Here is a 12,643-nt window from a genome sequence, read left to right as displayed (position 1 = left end):
TGGGAAAAACCCTAAATATCTAACAATAGAAGGGTAGTAAATTATGGAACATTAAATTTTCAAAAATATCAGTTAGTCACTACAATTGTAATTGTGAATGCTGAGTGAAGCAACATGAAAACTATATGCAGTGGAGTTAGTGAAAATAAAGAGTACAAAATTGCAGGTATTTAGTGATTAAGCCTTTTAAAAAAGATTTACACATGGAAAAAGATTTTAAGGGAAGTAAAAGAGAGTGCAAATAGTAGTATATTATAATAGTGGGGTTCAGGGTGAAATCAGTTCCCTATTGACATATTGTCTTAATGCTCTGAGCAAACTGTATGTAATAACTAAAAATTAGAAAAGAAGGATTTGTGCTACTAAGTCTCATGTGTTCATCCTGTATCAACAGTGCTTGTTAGAGATCTGAGACAAAGGAACAGTGGTTACCTGTATTCTTTGTACTGATGCTTCTAAATTTGCCCTCAATAATTTAGTCATTTTGAGTCACTATGGTTTATTAAGATAAGACTAGTAAGTATGATTTTTTTAACTGCATATACATAGAGTACTTTAAGTTGTTTCTTGTTTCCAGTTGGATTATTATCAAAATTCCTAACTGGTTCCCTACTGTAGTGTTTCCCATTTTCAAAATGCAATTTGTGAAAGCATGAATAACCATGTTTTCTTTATTTCATTTAAAATTATTTATTGAACATCTAATATATACAGGGCACTATAACTCTCTCCTATGTTTACAGGAGAAAATTCTCCCGTATTGTAATTAAGGAATGTCAAAACCCACAGGCATGATCCTTGATTCTCCCACAAAACCTTCCTTCGTATAACTAAGAAGCAGCTCTTGCCAACCATAGTATTCCATCTGTACTTTCTCAGATTTGTGCCTTTGCAAGCCTAACAACCTTAAACAAGCCTAGAAAATCTCCGTCTGTGGCCTTTAGGTATTTAAGTCCTATCTATGTGTCAAGGACCAACTAAAGCCTTTTCTTCTACTACAAAGGCTTTCCAGAAAATTCCACCTTAATTTACTAATCCCTCCTTTGAAATCTTTTATCACTGAAATTTGACATTATTTACAGTGTTGATTTGTGTTATTATTTCACTCTCAAAGCTATATACTTCTACTATTTGTAAATCTTTATTTCAACACCCAGATTGTTAGGCCTACAAAGGCAGGGAACAAAAACCCCAGACCTTATAAAAGTAGGTATACGAAAGCAACTATTGCATAGATGTTAATTAAGTGATATTGATATTGTACGTAAGAAGCAATTAGCATTGGATTTAAAACTGAGTTTTAAATTTCATCTAATACTCCCAATATAACACTTTACTCATGAATGGCATAGTTGTAAAATCATTTTGACATCTGTCTCCCTTCAAGTGAGGTTCTTGGCCTCAGAGGTATGGTCCATGCATTATCCCTTTTTGTATATTCTGAACCTGAGTGTAATTTTTATCACAGAGAATTTCACTGGTATTTGCTGAGTATGTGCATCAGTTAATTGACTTCATTTACTTTAAAGGTCTTACTTCTATGCATTAAAAAAAAAGCATAGTATTCTTTTGGAAGCTGAGTTTAGAAACAAAAATTACATTACCAAAATAATAAATAATACAAGAAAGGAAGAAACACATTTCTCAAAGGCTTATTTTTGCCTGGACAGGTGTTTTAATATACATTCTTTATTTTAATATTAACAATAATGCCTAAATTTTTTAGTGTTTAACAGTTACCAAGCACTTTGCAAGAGCTTTACATGTAGAATCATATTTAATTCTCACAATGCCGAGGGATAGGTATGATTATTCTCGATTGCAGACAGAATTAAACTAAAATATCAAAGTCTTGTAGATGTAGACAACTCGATAATTCCAACCAAGCAGTTGGGCAGTGTAAAAGCTAGAAAAATTAAACTTTTCCAGAAGATGATAAACCACAAAGAAATAGTGAAATTTATTATAAATTTAATTCATTTATAAAGATGAAGCTGGAGACATTAGTTGTTTCCTGTATCTTTAAAATTTTTTTTCATTAAACTGATGGCTTCATTAAGGTCAACATATAAATAGATTTTAGAAAACAATTTGATATAAAATGTGAAATAATTGGATTTAGAGTGGTTACTCTACCTTAATGAGATGTTATACCCTTCAAAAGGATAAAGTAAAATGTATACAGCCTAAGTTACCTTTCCAGTTTTTAAATATTTTACGTCATTTGGTAGAACATCAACTTGCTTACTGTGGATCAGACATTTTTACAGCTTGATTTAAATTGCATTCAGGGAATGATATGAATTAGATTATTTATGGAGAATTAATCCTAAGATTTATTTGTTCTCTGAAGTGTTGATAAGCAAACACATTTTTTTTAATCTAGAAAATAGCATTTTTAGACTTCAAGCAGATACTGGCTAAGTTGATTTATCTATTTTATTAGAGGTTATAAATAACTAAGCAGATCAAGCTGATATTTATTTGACAGTTCCCATGTTTACTTGATAAAATGAACCTATTTCCAGACAGAATTTTTGTAGCTAAATATATAATTGTGCCTTATGGTGTTAAAAACTTATAGCTCTATCCACAACCATCTCAGTAACCTTCAGTATGTCACTAATGGTTAGGAATGTATTCATTTTAACATACTTAAACTAAAATAAATAACCAAGACTTTATTTAATTCTTGACTAAAAGATGCTAAATGATTCAACTTCTTCCCAGCAGTGATACCTTGATTAATTCATCCTCTGGGAAGGAGGTGCAGGATTGTTTATATGAGCTCAACTGTTTAACTAAAAACATCAATTGGGGGATGAAAGAAATCTTCTCTCTAAATGAAAGACCAAATATTAACAAACCAGAGGAAAGGGGTTTTGTTGCTGTTTATTTTTTCCTTTCCCTGAAGGCCCTGGACTAATAATGAGTTTGTCTGATACACCCTGAAAACAAACACGATTTGGTCCTTTTTGAGAAAAATGAGTATGCTGACCATAATGACAGAGTGGAAGATTCCTGTTTTCTCATTTCCACCCTACCTCTGAGTCTCCTCTTCTAATCTCAAAAGGCTGAAGGGAGAGAAGGAAAGAGGGATAAACCTAATACCTGTAGCTGCACCTCAGGAGTCAGCACAGGGCAGAATATCTATGTTATTTAGATAATATTTCCTAGGAAATATCAAATAAAATCAAAATTGTGCAAATGGGAAAGAAAATGAAGGCTCAAAGGCAGTTGATAAATCTTTAAGTTGTTGATGTACTAAATTGATATCTATTCTCTTTGAGATTAAAAATGTGAATTAAACCTAATGGGCTAAGGCCATGGTTAAAATGAGAACCACCAATCAATAAAACAAAAATAAACCAAAAAATAGTAACCAAAATCACAAAGCAAGGTGTTTAAATGACATTTTTCCAGCAGCCTTGATCCTGTCAGATGGTCATGAGAGGTAACTACCAAAGCCATGTGTTTTGGAGGCTGACCTCACTTTAGGTATCTGATGGAGGCTTTGGAGGCTGACCCCACATCTCTACATGTGGTTACCAAGTATCTTAAACACCCAAGTCTCACCTTAAATTGCATTCAGGAGACAAAGGTGGCCCGATACAGCCACTGCTCACAAATGCTCACAATGGCTCCATTCAGCGGGGTCTGCAAGCCAGTGGGCTCTTTGCTTCTTGCCTATGACTCCAATTTCTACAACCCAGATTCAGAACTAGATTAAAATTAAATCCTAAAGGCAATATGGTCATGTACCTTATATTTTTATGCTGAGAGATTCTATAAGAAGCAGACTGGTTTTCTTATGCCTTAGTTTGGGGACCTATTTTATTCATTCATACTCTAGCAAGCTGGGAATACATAAAATAGATCACTAAGCTGTTTGACAATATATTGACTCACCATGTAAAAAAAAGAAAGAAAAATAAAAATACATGAAACTTTCCTAAAATGAAGAGTGAACCTGCAGAAGGAAACTGATATGCTTTTTAAAAAATGGGCTTGAAGGCAAAACCAAAGATAAATGTGTGTGTTTAAAATTACTTGTGGGCAAGGCTCCCATCTTAAATATTTGAAGTATCCAGGCCTCCGAGCACCTGTTCAAGTTTGTGCTGATTCTCCCCCAGGCAGCTGCCTACTTGCTTCTGCTTCAGGCTGGACCTGAACGTGGTCCAGGATGAGTCGCTGATGAGCAAGTTCAGCTGGTGCTAAATGACAGGTGTTGGCTCCTGATCGCCTTCAGTGCCATGGTGTGGTATATTTCTTAACAGAGGGAAAGAAAGGAGACATCAAACACTTGCTCCTCAAATTCAGTGTTTCAATGTTTGTGCTTTAAATAAAAGACATAGACTAGAAAAAGTAATAGGTCAATATCAGGCTTACAGAAAACCTTTCCTTAATGAATACGCAATTACAGACAATGGTAGCACAACAAAGAGGTGACATCACTAGTGGGATTTGGGAACTTTACAAGGTCCAGTAATCCACAGGGCATACTCATATGATCACTAAAGCCTTGAATTCAGGTGGATGGGTTGACCCAATGGTCAAGAATCAAGACAACTCCAGGATCTCACTGTGCCAGCCTCTAGACACCAGTCTGTGGGTCACTAACCGACAATGTAGGCATGGAATGCACTTTCCATAAGAGTGTGAGACTAATAGTTGTGCTTCAACAACCAAATGGCCACAGAAATGCTCTCAATTCCATCTCAGAATCCAGTGAGATTTTTCTGGGTGACAATATAGTGTATCCCAGGAATCAGCAAACTATGTCCCACAGGCTAAATCCAGCCTACTGCTTATTTTGATACACTCATGACCTAAGAATGTCTTTTACATTTTATGTGATCAAAAGGAATCGGAAGAAGAAGGCTATTTACTGATGTGAAGATTACATTAAATTCAAATTGCAGTGGCTATAAAGTTTTATCAGAACATAGCCACACATCCATTTGTTTACATATTGTATATGGCTGCTTTTGTGACAGAGTAGTTGTGACAAAGACTACGTCATTCACAGAGCATAAAATGTTTACTATCTGGCCCTTTACTAAAAATGGTTGTCAATAAACGTACAGTATATGGTATACTATACTGGTATAGCCCCTTACCAACTGTGGTAATGGGTTATTTACTAAGACAACACTGAGCCTCAGTTTGCTCAGCTGTAAGGGGATATTAATACTCATTGCAGGGTTGTTGGAGATATTACGTGAGATAAGGTGCCATAAAGTACCTAACATAATGGCAGTAAATGGTTGCTGTTTTTATTCTTAATGGAATTGGAGAGAGAAAAGTATTTCCTGGTCTCTGTGTTATGATTCTAAACGTTTAATGGGAGAGGCCACCAGTTTCCCTAGGGTTTCAGGCTGGCTGAGAATATATTGGATGTTTTCTCAGTCAGCAATCCGTTCCATAACAAAATACCATAGACTAGATGGCTTAAAGAACAGAAATGTATTTCTCACAGTTCTGCGGCCCGGGAAGTCCCATGGTTTGGGTGTCAGCATGGTGGGTTCTAGTGAAAGCTCTCTTCTTGGCTAGCAGATGTCCATCTTCTCATTGTATTCTCACATGGGAGAGAAAAGCAGAGAATGAGAGCACTCTGGTGTTTCTTCTTCTTGTAAGAGAATTTATCCCATCATGGGGCTCCGCCATCATTACCTCATCTAAATCTAATTACCTCCCAAAGATTCCACTTCCAAACACCATCACATTGGGAATTAGGATTTCACCATATGAATTGGGGGAGGGGGACATTAAGTCCAGATCAGATATTGAAGTTGAATCTCCAGCAGCTGTTCCACCATTTCTTCAATGTGTAGCAGCACGTGATTCTATACCAGCTTTAGGAAAGAACCCTCATTAGTCTTAGTCAGTGCAGCCCTTTTGTCAATGATTGACTGGCAGCAAAAAGAAAAATTATATATATGTATATTTGCACACGGTAAAGAAATATCACATCCCAAGCTCAATAGCACCATTTATGAGTATCACCTCTCTCCTATTGAGAGTGATGAGCTGATGTAAAACCTAAAACTGCTATAGAATTTTATGAACTTCATTCCATAACCAGGCAATCCAGTTCAAGCTAAAAGAATCCATAGAGAGTAGAACCAAGCCACAAGAACCAGAGAACAAACAGTACCCTAATCGAGCCATACCCCTCACATTTCCTACCTGTGAGCTTCTCAGACCTTTAGAGCTTAAATCACTGAGTTAGATTTCTTGAATTTTGCCAGCAAGATCAACTAACTACTGCAATTGGTACCTATCTGTAGATTCAGACTGAAAGCAGACTTACCTGTATTGCTCAGGTGGCCAGTAGAAAATCAGGACACAGTGACTCATCGATGTACTAAAAATTTATATGTTGGGAACCATTTACAACATATAAAATATCCCTCATACATTTGCTCAACAAACTTAAGTTTTTCCTTAGTGCCACTCTATTCAAAGCTCTATGCTCAAGCTATGGGAGATGCAAAGATGAATCAAGCACATTACTAGACCTCAAGGACTTAATGACCTTGTGGAGAAGAACAACATATAAACTATGTGAGAAATTAAAATAGAAGGCAGAACAAAGTGAGATGCATACTCAACATGGTATTAGAGCCAGAGAAGAGAGTTACTGCCCCCATTAGATCCTCACAACCACTCTGTAGGGGAGACTGAACAGATGTTTTTATCCTCATTGTTACAGATTAGAAGATTCTGAAAGGTCCAGTGTGACTGGGATAATTAGTGTTGCCTTAATTGTGCTCAGTGATTTTGGCTCAAAGCCCAATATTCTTTCCATTCTTCCATGAAATTTCTTAAAAATAATAGCAACTTCACAGAAAAAAGGCTATTGTGTATTAAACATTTCATAAAGGCCTGGCATATAGCAACCCAGCATACATTGTCAAGGAATAAAGTGAGAAATGTATAAGATACCAGGAAGCAATGGATGGGCACTCTGAGCAACCTGAGGTCACCTATTCTAATTAAGGGGAAACCACCACTTAACTCATTATTGGCCAATATTATTAAAATTCTCCACTTTTTAAGAGATTCATAAATCTAAATTGTATATGGAATTTTATAAGGCATTTCACATTTTTATCAAGTCCTATCAAGTCTACCTCCAAGAGACATACTGAACCTGTCCACGTCCCTACATCCCTTCACAGTAGCCTCCTAAGTGGTCTTCTAGATTCCAGTGGTATCCCTTTCTTACACATCCAAACAGCAGTCAGAGTGATCCATTTAAAAATAAAGGTTATGATCCCTTTATACACCCTAAATACTCATCAGTCAGGATTTAATCACGGAAGCTGTGTAGAGATGCTGTCTGCACAAATGGCATACTTACATGAGTTCAGGCAACCCATCTTTATATATTCTAATTCTTCACATACTAGACACTTGATCCAAGATGTTAAAATTTTTTTAACTGACACAACCAAGTCAAGCCCAGCAACTCTTGGCAAAATCTGCTTTCATAATGTGCTCTTATGCATAATGTGGTGGGTGTTGCCTCAACCTAATATTCTGTCCACTAAAGCAAACATGAAATGCACAATGACATAACAGGCCAGACTTCAGGCAAAGGTATTTTTTCTTAATACTTATCTGCAGAGAAATTTATGAAGAACAAATGTTGACACCTTTGGATGGGTGAGAACTAAATTAAATCCTCATCTTGTCCTTATCCCTACTACAAATAGAAAACATATCTGAGAGCTCTAGTGTCTTTGGACAATAAAATACATGCATGCCAAATTTTATAACTGATTATAACTCATTTCAAAACAACACAGGAATTTCTCCACAACTAAATAATTGTTGCTGTACATTGTGAATGCAAAGTAGAAAGACAAAAAGAATGACAATCCTACAGATAATGTGGGTAGCAGAGCAAAATTTCTGTATGCCTGTCAAGGTGTATAAATGCTTCAGTTTTTTCTTTTAGACATATTTGAAATTAAGTCAGAATAAGAACATCCTAGGAAAATCTGTCTCATGGGTTTATAAACTATAAATATAGAAAATATAATACAGGAGATAAGAATCTTTGTTTACAGATCCTATAAGACTCTCTGTCCATATTTGTCTCTATAGGGATTACTGGACAAACTTGGCTTTAAAATCTCAGGAAAGCAGAATTCCCATTTCCTATTTCTTTATTAGTTGTTCCTTCCAGATTATAGTTCTTTATATGTCAGAAACTATACTCATTATACCTCTAAGTGTTAGTAGGGTTTTCTTTTTTTCTGAGATACTGACAAGTTTTACCATTTTTGTTTTCTGAGTCTTAATAATTTATTTTAAATCACCATGGTCTTTAATTTTTACCCTTTAAGCAACATTACTATCCCTCACTTCTCTATATTTTCCCTCCTTTTCTGTTTCCTCTTCCTCCTCTTTCTCACTGTCTTTTTTCTTCTTTTGTTTTGTCCTCTATTCTCATCTTCATCTTACCTCTTTCTCATGGTCTACAAGAGTCTGCATGAACTGCTCTTTTCTCTCTCTTTTAATCCCCTTCCCTCCAACCCCATTTTTTCCCACACATATTAGTCTCCAGCCTTAAACTTATCTTTTGCCAATTTAGAAACTTCACATTTGCTATTTGTTTGGCCTAGAATGAAACTTTCCAAATATTCCTCTTTCTCATCAAAGCTATCATATATAGCTATGCCATGTGTACAGCACAACTCCAGGGTTAACACTCATTTAGACTATGATGTGACTGGTTTCCCCAGAGTTTTGTAACATGGTGGCCTGATTTTCCACTCCAAGGAACTCAGCTTATATATTATATCTTCAAAGAGACCTTTTCTCACAACCATATCTAAAGTCCCTTTACCCATCCTACTCAATCCAGTAATTCTTTATCTCTCACCCTGACGGTTTCTATCATAACATTGATGGGAATCAGTAATTATTCCACATATTTATTTGTTACATATGAATCGTATCTCTTCTCTGGACCAAGGTTTCTTGAGTTTTGTGACCTCCCCTGCCTTGTTCTAGGTTGTATTTTGTAATATCTGTAGTACCTTTAACTATGCCTGACACATACAAGGTCCTTTATAATTCAGTGTTAAATAAAGAAAAAAGAAACAAACGAATGTATTAGTGAATACAGTTTCCTTGAACATATTCATTTTTCTTTCTCATTACAATTAGGTAGAATAAAAATCAGTCTCAAAATAATGATCTCACCATCCATCTATGTGTAATACATCATTTCTTTGGTTCCATGAATCCTTCTCTTCTTTGAAGGCTTTTGATTAAAATTTAATTGTGCTTGTGAAATATAACTTATCAATTGACATTCTTTTAACATTTTTGTTGATGTACATAATGTGTTTGATGATAGCACGATGCAAGTAAATATTGTGTGGAGGTTAGTCTAGGATGGTCGATGCGGGAAGAAGAGGAGAGTTTATTGATGGAGCAACAGAAGAACCTCACAGAGATTTTCCTTCTACTTTGTAATTCTAACCAAGGCCTGGCTTTTCATTGCTTAATGGTTAATGAGATTGAAGCTGACATTCGTGACACCCTAAACTATATCACTTCTTCGCACCCTATTTCAGTTTAGTGATGGTGGATGATTCCCTACACTTTGCAGCTGTTTGATAAGAGGTTCTCTGTTTTGCTCTCTGATGACTTGAAAGGCCATTCAGCCAAGACAGAAGCAACCCAAGTGGAGGATAGGACAGGGGAATTAATATCCTTGGACACAATTTCCAACTATGGAGGTGTGGGATTCTGTGACTGAATATCTTAGACTCGTTCCATGTTTGGTGGGACATGTCTGAAGCAGTTTCTGCATTATTACTCAAAGGGTCATCTGAAGGGTTGAGCCTCAGTTACCCAGAAGCTACTGATGCACTTGGTATTGGATTTTTCCTCTCCTGATCTCACTTTCCTCACTTCCTCACTAGTGATTTGTAGAATCTCCTCCAAAATAAACCACGTAGATCCATGTATTTGCCTTAGCAACTACTTTTGGGGGAGTCCAAAGACACAAGGGACCTTAACTTTTGTCCCCTTTTGTTTAATTTGTACCCCATCCATCTTCCTCACAAGAACCTTTGTCACAGTTCTGTATTATTGCTAATTTAATGTAAAATGTTCGATGTAAAAAAAAAATACCTGAAATAAACCTAGTTGATCCAAACAAGTCTTTTTAAATGCTTTGCATCCAGAAGTTAAGCATTTTTGTTTAAGCAATATTCCTTCTTTTGACCTAGACCATCCCATTTTGCACATGCACAAATTATAATGTTTCTTTCTTTCAAACTCGTACAAATGAGATATTGAATAAAATTTAAGAAAAAAACAAGAAACAACAATAAGACACACAAGGACTTAAATTCAGATCCAGACCCCAGTACTTACTTACTACTTTCCAAGGTTGGGAAATTTTTCTTCACCTTTCCAGGCTTATTAAACTGCTGTTTGTAATAGCCATCTTACAGGTTAATTATAATGATCAACTTTAAAGCACACCTCCCTGAAATAGCCTTCCATGCTTCAGTTAAAAGAAAAAAAAAGTATGGCTAAATATACTAACATGGAAAAATCTCCAAAGTATAGATACAAACAAAACAAATTATAGAACAATATTATAGCACAAACTGATGTATGTTTAAAACAAACCCACACAACTCTAAAATTGTACATATGTATATGTATATGCATAAATAAACATGTATTTTATATATGGGAATATGGGAGTATATGTAAATACACTGCAAAAATTCTGATGGGTGCATATAAGTTGTGGGTGAAACATTGAAGGGGATTTCACTTTTTATTCTATATTTTTCTCCAGCATCTGTACTTTGTGATAGTAAGAGCATCTATTCATGTATTTCCTGTGTAATAAACATAAAGTAGACTACATATTAATATTTCCCTTTCCTATTTTACATGTGGAACTTCTCTTATGCAAAATTTTCCAGTCTATACATGCTGAAGAAAATATTTTAATGTGGAAACAAACAAAAAGCAGTATTTTTTGCTATCACAAAGATAATATGGTCCTGTGCCATGATAAGCACTCAGAAAATGTTAATTGATTACATTAATGAGTAAATAAATAAATGATTGATTAATTATTGTCATTACAGCTTCAATCTCTAAAATGGGCCTATCATCATTATAGTTGTTCAGCAACATGAAATCCAATACAATCTAAAAGCTGAAGGTAGATAGCTTGGGTGAGGTTCCTAGAAACTCACTTATACTTTCCATTTAATTTCTAACAGTACTTTTCTAGGGTTGTTGCTATGACTGGGAATGGTGGTGGAATGGTATGCACTCACTAAAAGTTGGTTTTCCAGAAGAATTTTTTTTTAAATTTATATGTTGATACTATTTTCATCTAGATGGATGTTTACTAAACTTACTGTGGTAATCATCTCATGATGTATGTAAGTCAAATCATTATGCTGTACACCTTAAACTTACACAGGGCTATATGTCAATTATATCTCAATAAAATGAGAAGAAAAGGATAGCTACAAGAAACAACACTAAAAAGCCCACATCTAATAGAAAATAATCACACAACACACAATGTAATATACAATATTTTTTTTTACATTCAGAGTTAAAAAATCAATATAAAGTCAAATATTTTCATCCATATGCTCATGAACACTATTTGGAATAAAAAAATTCAATATATTTGCATAAAGTTCTTTGAAATTATTATTATTAAGAAGGCGATAGCTGTGATTAGAAACTCTGTTTGGGCATGCAAGCACCCATGTTTAGTTAGATAATACTCAGCTTTATGTATCCAAGTGTTCAAATTCCTGGCTTACTGTTAGATTAATAATGCTGTTTATCTATTATTACTGCTCTTCCCTTCTTAACATATCCAAACTTTACTCTGTGGAAAAGAAAAATGGCAAATTTTAATGTACACTGAGAGTGCCAGAAATGCTTTTCAGAAACTCCTAAGAAAACTCATCATCAGATATCTCTCTGGAATCACCAATCTTTTGAATACAACCCTGTGAATTATGAGATAGTGAATGGAAGAGCCAAAGTTTGAATCTAGGCCATTAGACTCCAGAGCCAGTAAATATTCTTCAAATCAGATAAAGCTTAAAATATTCAGTGAGAATATGCTATAGTCAAATCTTGTTCTAGAAGTAACCAGTATTGGTATATATTTTTGCAGTACTATATATGGAATGGATACTGGTGGTGCCATAGCCACTGGTGTCACAGCATGTTCAATAAAGTTGAAAAAACTGATCACAGATCAAGAAGTTGAACCTTATGTAATATTATGCTTAACATCTTTTTTTTTTTTTTTTTTCCGCCTGATGAAACTGAGGTTTGGGGAGGTGAGACAAATTGCCCAAAGTCACACACCTGGTAATAACGGGGCTGTAATTTGAACCTAGGCAACCTAACTATTCTTCCAATCATACTGTGTCTGGTATTCAAATTATGATACTAGAATTAACTAATATGCATTAATCTTAGCATATTTTAACCACTTATTAACTCTCTCACTTGACTATCAAACACTAATTTGCATTTAGCCAAATAAACATTTAATTTGAGGGCCATAACTAGTTATTGTAGGAAATGTAAGGTTGGACTTAAACAGGATTGT

Source organism: Mesoplodon bidens, assembly GCF_964165515.1.
Source record: "Mesoplodon bidens genome assembly, chromosome: 8".
In the NCBI taxonomy this organism is placed as follows: domain Eukaryota; kingdom Metazoa; phylum Chordata; class Mammalia; order Artiodactyla; family Ziphiidae; genus Mesoplodon; species Mesoplodon bidens.
Note: the sequence above shows the minus strand (reverse complement) of the source record.